The sequence below is a fragment of the Miniopterus natalensis genome, chromosome 2 (assembly GCF_054644295.1).
Source record: "Miniopterus natalensis isolate mMinNat1 chromosome 2, mMinNat1.hap1, whole genome shotgun sequence".
Classification (NCBI taxonomy): Eukaryota; Metazoa; Chordata; class Mammalia; order Chiroptera; family Miniopteridae; genus Miniopterus; species Miniopterus natalensis.
Window position 1 is genome coordinate 128,831,344 of NC_142082.1, and position 7,672 is coordinate 128,839,015.

At 42.3% G+C, this 7,672-nt stretch overlaps 1 pseudogene; it reads right to left on the reverse strand.

The window, feature by feature from the left end:
* Positions 1-335: 335 nt before the first annotated feature.
* On the reverse strand, positions 336-1,723 carry LOC107527212 (glyceraldehyde-3-phosphate dehydrogenase-like; annotated as a pseudogene).
* Between the last annotated feature and the right edge of the window lie 5,949 nt (positions 1,724-7,672).

A 7,672-nucleotide genomic window follows, 5' to 3' on the forward strand; every position in this document is an offset into this window, starting at 1 on the left:
GTATGGTATGTTTATCAAACTGCTAGCATATAGTTAGTGTTCAGTAATATGTACCCGAACATATAATTTTAAAAAGTGAGGTTATACTATACAAATTTTGTGACTTGTTTTAAATTTTATTTATTTTATTTTTTTGGCTAAGTTCAGTGAACCTTATTGATGGTGCACGACAAGGTAAGGCTTCCTAAGCCCTTCCCTTTCTTCGTGGGGGTCTGGGATGCAAACTGTGGAGGTCAGGAGATTCTCAGTGTGTTAGGGGATCGATTTGGGACAAAAACTCCCCAGAAGCTGAAGGCCTCTCTTCCTCGCACTGGGACTGGTGGTCCAGGGGGCTCTTACTCCTTGGAGGCCATGTGGACCACCCTGTTGCTATAGCCAAATTCATTGTCATACCAGGAAATGAGCTTGACAAGTGGGTGTCACCATTAAAGTAGCAAGAGACAACCTGGTCCTCAGTGTAGCCCAGGATGCCCTTGAGTTACCCCTCCGATGCCTGCTTTTTTTTCCTTAATATCTTTAGTGATTTCAGGGAGAGAGAGATAGAAACATCAATGATGAGAGAGTCGTCACTGATCGGCTGCCTCCTGCACGCCCCCGACTGGGGATCAAGCGCGCAACCCCGAGCATATGCGCTGACCGGGAATTGAACCTCGATCTCCTGGATCTTAGGTCAATGCTCAATCGCTGAGCCATGCCCAGCCGGGCCCACTACCTTCTTGATGTCATCGTATTTGGCAGCTTTCTCCAGGCGGCAGGTCAGATCTACAACCGACACATTGGGGGTGGGGACACGAAAGGCTATGCCAGTGAGCTTCCCATTCAGCTCAGGGATAACCTTGCCCACAGCCTTGGCAGTGCCAGTGGAAGCAAGGATGATGTTCTGGTCAACCCCTCAGCCATCACGCCACATCTTCCCAGAGGGGCCATCCAAGGTCTTCTGGGTGGCAGTGATGGCATGGACTGTGGCCATGAGTCCTTCCACTATGCCAAAGTTGTCATGGATGACCTTGGCCAGGGGGACCAAGCAGTTGGTGGTGCAGGAGGCATTGCTGATAATCTTTTTATTTTATTTTATATTTTTAAAATGTACCTTTATTGATTTCAGAGAGAGGAAGGGAGAAGAAGAGAGAGAGATAGAAACATCAGTGATGAGAGAGTCATTCATCAGCTGACTCCTGCACGCCCCCAACTGGGGTTTGAGCCCACAACCCGGGCATGTGCCCTGACCGGGAATCGAACCTCGATCTCCTGGATCCTAGATCGATGCTCAACTGCTGAGCCACGCCCAGCTGGACAATTGCTAATAATCTTGAGGGGGTTGTCCTACTTGTCATGGTTCACACCCATCACAAACATGGGGGCATCTGCATGATGACCCTTTAGGCTCCACCTTTCAAATGAGCTCCAGTCTCTCCACGGTAGTGAAGACACCGGTGGACTCCACAACATACTCAGCACCAGCATCACCTCATTTGATGTTGGTGGGATCTCACTCCTGGAAGATGGAGATGGACTTTCCACTGATGGCAAGTTTCCCATTCTCAGCCTTGACTGTGACTGTAAACTTGCCATGAGTAGAGTCATACTGGAACATGTACACCATGTAGTTGAAGTCAGTGAAGGAGTCATTGATGGCAACAATATCCACTTTGCCAGAGTTAAAAGCAGCCGTGGTGACCAGGTGCCCAATACGGCCAAATCCATTCACTCCAAACTTCACCATCATGTCTCAGGGTTGTGGCTAGCACTGTGCAGGAAGCCGTGGCTGTCTGATGAACAGGAGGTGCAGAGAGCCTTAAATTTCATTTAAATGCAATTTCTCTTTGCCTCTTGGCAGGCAGTTTAGTTTGGTCCTTGCTTTATAAAAACAAAAAACAAAAAAATGTTCTGAGCCAAAGACTACCAGATTCATTCATTCAACTATTATTGTTGCCTATAAACTATGTATCAAGCTTTGTTCAAGGTGCTGGGAGTAAATGAAATGATAAAAATCCTTAAAACAGCAATAAATACATATCTATCAATAATTATTTTAAATGCAAATGGATTAAATGCTCCAACCAAAAGACACATGGAGACTGAATGGATAACAAAATAAGACCCTTACATATGCTGTCTATGGAGACTCACTTCAGATAAAAAGACATATACAGACTGAAAGTAAAGGGATGGAAAAGATATTTCATGAAAAAAGAAGGAAACAAACAAAGAACCCTGGGGTAACAATACTTATACCAGACAAAAGAGACTTTAGAACAAAGACTATATGACAAGAGACAAAGAAGGACCCAGCAACTCCACTTCTGGGTATTTATCTGAAGAAACCCAAAACACTAAATTGAAAGACATATACATCCCTATGTTCATTGAAGCATTATTTACAAATGCCAAGATATGATAGCCACTTAAGTGTCCATCAATACATGAATGGATAAAGAAGTGGTGCATATATCAGTGGAATATGATTCAGCCATAAGAAAAGAATGAAATCTTGCCATCTGCAACAACATGGATGGACCTAGAGGGTACTGTTCTGAGTGAAAAAAATCAGACAGAGGAAGATAAATGCCATATGATTTCACTTCTATGCAGAATCTAAAAAACAAAATAAATGAACAAGCAGAACAGAAACAGACTCATAGATACCGAGAACACTTTGAGGGTTGCCAGATGGGAGGGTGATTGCGGGGATGGGTGAAAAAGGTAAAGAGATTAAGAAGTACAAATTGGTAGTTACAGAACAGTCATGGGGATGTAAAGTACAGCATAGGAAACATAGTCAATAATATTGTAATAACTATGTATGGTGTCAGATGGATACTAGATTTATCAGAGTGATCACTTAGTAAGTTATATAATGTTTAATCACTGGGTTGTATACCTGAAACTAATTTAATATTGTATGTCAACTGTAATTGAAATATAAAGAGATATTTAAAGTGAAAAAAAGAGAAGAACCACAAAAGGAATACATGCTGATTATAAAAAGCCTCAGTATTACTCTGTATGATATCTAATGGTAAATACATGGTATTTTACAATTGTCCGAACCCATACAATGTACAACAACAAACCCTAATGTAAACTATGAACTTTGGGTGATAGTGATGTGTCAAGGTAAGTTCATCAATTATAACAAACATACCACTCTGTGAGATATTGATAATGGGGAAGGGAATATATGGGAAATCTCTGTACTTCCCACTCAATTTTACTGTGAACCTAAAACTGCTCCAAAAAATAAAGTCTAGTAAAAAAATTTCTTGCACTTGTGGAACTGACATTTTGGTGGAGGGAAGTAGACAATAAACAAGCGGGGGGGGGGGGGGGGGAGGGGTCAATGGGGAAAAAAAGAGGGACATCTGTAATATTTTCAACAATAAAGATAAATTTAAAACAAAACAAACACACACAAAACAAGTATAATACAACAGTATGTCAGATGTTGCTAGTAGGGCATGTAGGGGCTTTGCAAAGTTAGAACAGGCCTCAGCTAAAAAGTGAAGACATTTGAGCTGAGATCTGTAAGGGGTGGGTAACACTAGGTGGATATTTGGCAAAAAGCATACCCCAGGAAGAGGGAAAAGTGCAAGAATCCTGAGGAAGGAGATGCTGGCTTGCTGAGACAGTAAAGAGGCAAGTGTGGCTGGGGAACAATGAAGGCAAGGAGAACAGAAAAATGGTTGGAAAGGACTGTGTGGGCCTTGTGGGCCATTTGGAGGCCTTGGGATTTTACTCCGAGTGGAGCAGGATGTCACTGGGGGTTGTGAGCCAAGCACTCTTCTGATATGATGTAGGTTATAATACGATCCCTCTGGCTGTTGTTGAGAATAGACTATGGGGGACAAGAACAGAAGGGGAGAGGCCAGTGAGGAGGCTACAGAAACAATGCAAGGGGAGTAAAGATGAGCTTTGGGCCAGGGTTCTGGCAGTGGGGGTGGTGACAATTATTGGATCCTGGGTATATTTCCAAGGCAGAAACAATAGGATTTGATGATGGCTCAGATGTGGGGTGTGAGACAAAGAGCAAAACTGAGGATGATTTATAAGACAAAGTAATACATGGAGTGATCCTAATGAGAAATTTACTAATTAGTCAGTACAAGAAATAAAAACAACATGAGAGGATGTACAACAAGGGAGGCCAGAGCATGGAGACCTGCAGGAGCCTCATAGACCCCCTTTTGCTTGATCTTTTGCCTCCATAATATCATGTGCTATGCCATGTATGTGTTTTGTCCATACTAACACTTCCTAACCCTTACCCTGAGACCTCCAGTGGCAGAGAAAAGTAACCTATTATTCCAAGTCGTCTGGGCCAGGGCCCAAAACTTTGGTGCCTCCCATTACAAGCAGGGCATTGCATTAATGCCTTGTATTTTAAAAAATGTCAATGTTGGATTCTACTCCAAAATATTTATGTTTGTTTAAATATATTCATTACTTATAATCAAGTCAAATTGCTGGTCTTGGATGACGGGTCCTGACATACACCAAGAATCCCTAGGGAGACATGAGGCTTTGAGACGCTCCAGGCCCATGCCATTCCCGGCGTGTGCCCAGGGGCACTGCCTCCGAAGAAGAGCTCACTTATGCACAAGCCGACGGGGCCCTGAACACCTCCGTGCGCCCGGAATGCCTGTGCTGGGCAGGGCAGGCAGCAGGCTAAGGTCCACCACCCAGGGCCTTTCCTTCTCTGCCCATAGGGCAGGCACCTTCCTACAAATAAAAACATGCCTCTTTCTCCCTTTTATTTACAACATCCTACTCACCCTTAGGGTTTTGGTTTTTTAACTCCTTTGAAGTTTTCCTCAAATTTCACACTCTGTTCAAGATGTCTTATGTTACCATTCAAAGTGATAAATCATTCTGATGAATTCTTAGAGCACTTCTTTTCTTTTTTTTTTCTTTCTTGTTTTTTTTTTAAATTCTCACCTGAGGATATTTTTTTCCATTGCTTTTCAGAGAGAGTGGAAGGGAAGGGGGAGAGAGAGAGAGAGAGAGAGACACTGATTGGCTGCCTCCCTCAGGCACCCTGACCAGGGCCAGGGATTCAGCCTGTAACTGAGGTACACGCCCTTGGTGGGAATCGAACCCAGGGCCCTTCAGTCCAAGGGCTGACTTAAGCATTTATTTTGTCTGGGGAAGTCTGATGCACACTGGGAGGAGCAAGGCTTTGGAGTTGGACTCACTGAAGCTTTAATGCAGGCGTTGCCATTATCTGTGTGATATTAGGCAACTTTCATCTCTAAGTCTGAAAAACAGAGTTAAAAGCAGTGCTGGCAGGATGATTAAATGAAAAGCATTTATGAAGCACCTAGCACAGGATACAGGCATCTGATAAATGTTAGCTTTTTCTCCCTTCACCTCTTACTTTGTTGCTTTTAATATTCTACCTTTTATGATCCTACCTTTTGAATCGTTAAATGTTCGATCTCTTGAACAAGACCATAAACTCTTTAGGCTGGAAACCACAGCTCATATTTCTTGACATCCCCAAAGCATCCATCATGGTGCCTTGACCCTGGGAGATGATTAATACATGCCCGCTGATGGATTGATTGACAATTTCTCGGCAAGGTCAAAGCTAAAGGACGTGCTGCTCTCTGGAGTCAAGCACACAGCAATGAGCTTCGAAGAGGAAAACGAGCTTCAGCGCTCACAGGGAAGGCCACTGCTCCGCACCTCTGGGGGACACGCTGCTGACGGGTGGGAGGGTCGCAGGCCCTGCGCTGGCTCCGGAAGGGTTACGCAGCCGGGCAGCGGGGTCCCGGGAACCGCACCAGGACCAAAGCCACCTAGCAAGGCGTCTCAACAGGCTGCCACTGTGGCACACGGACTGACTGACTGGCAGCTGCTGTTGTGCGCTTACAAGGGGAATTGGGAGTAATTAATGAGCTGGGGATCAATAGCAGTTCTATATTGCAGCGAGGGATTTAATTTTCTTTGAGTTAAGAGGAAAGAGCAAAGATCTCACATAGAATAGATATGTCCTACTAAATTTCTTGATTTATGTACAAGTTTTAATTTTTAGCTTCTATTTACTTTTTGAAAAGATAATGAATGCATGCACATGGTAACTCAAACAGCACGAAATGGAATAATGGAGTTGCTCCCCAGAGGCAACCACTGTTGTCTGTTCTTGGGTGTCCTTCCAGAGGTGAGGTGTCCTTCCTTGTGTGTGTGCGTGTGTGTGTGTGTGTGTGCGTGCCAGTCTTAGCTAGAAGTAGTTTTAAGAACCCAACAACTCCCGGCGGGCCTGCGACGTCTCTTTTGTCCACCTGTATATCTCTAGTAGCTGGTGCAGTGGCCAGCCCATACAGTTCAAAATTCATGGTCAATAATTATTTGTTGATTGAGTGACTTATTTTATTCGGTGATGGGCTAGATTTATTTTAGCAGTTTTTAAAATTATTTGCACAAGTTTGGAGCGTCTTTATTGTGAATTAACAAAAGACATACAATTGGACATGTCTGGGGAACAGTGCATCTTAATTCTAATTTCCTGGTACAATAATTTAAAACCACTGGCGCAGAAACTGCCTGTTGAATATTCTCCACTGACTGGAGAAGCTCTTTGGAAAATATGCACCACCTGTGCTTAAATAAGGATTAGCTAATAAGCAAAAAAAGATTTAAAAATACGTCAGAACACATACAAATTAATGTGGTTCTTGAAAGTTGCTATTTGGGAGACTGTATACTTTTTATTTGCTTCTTTGAGTTCACAAGCCACATATTACTGTGGCTGTCGCTACTTCTATTATTGCTATTGTCACTACTACCAACATTACTATTTATTGAGTAAATAGTATATACTAACACCATGGACATATCTAATATGCATTATCTCATTTAATCGTATAGCAATATTATCAGGTACTAGTATTATCATCTGCATTTTATAGATGAGGAGACTGAGGCAGAGAATGATTTCATTTCTTGTTTACATTCACAAAGCTAATAAAATAGTGGAATGGGGTTTGGGGCCCAGCTTTATACTGGAGCATACACTTCTAACCAATACTTCAAAATCATATCTCATTTTTGACCAGAAATGGAAATTCTTGTTGGTCATCCTTCCTATTTGCCAAGTTTAGCCCAAAATGATTTTTGGTTTTATCAACAAATGAAATCCATCTTAAAAAAGAATGTTTTGTTAGCACTGTGGCTTTTCAAAAGATATGTGTCAGTTGCTAAAATCAATTAAAAAAGAGGAACTCTCCATCATTAAGATGAGTGATCAATGGGCTTCCTAAAGTTTCTACTTTGAAAGAGGTAGGATCCATTTGTGTGTTTGCTTAAAAAAATCTGTCCTTACATTTATTGTCATGTCTCATATAAATACTTTATTTAAATAACAGGGAATTTCCTGTTAGGATTAAACACACAGAAAATACCATATTGCTTATATTTTTTTACATTTCACCACTTGGGCTTTATAATCAAGATAGCCTTAAGGCAAATCTCCAAATTATGCAAAATGTGTCTTGCCACATCCCTTTCTTTCGGCACTTCCCTTTAATTATTTCTCCATCTACTCCCTTCTGTCCTCACTCAAAAACTCCAAGAGTTTAGTAAGCCTCAGCAGCCACATTCAGGGCCCACAAGTTCAAGGTCCCACCCTGTCTTTTCCTTTCCAGGTACTCCTTTCCAGGTACTCCTTTCATGG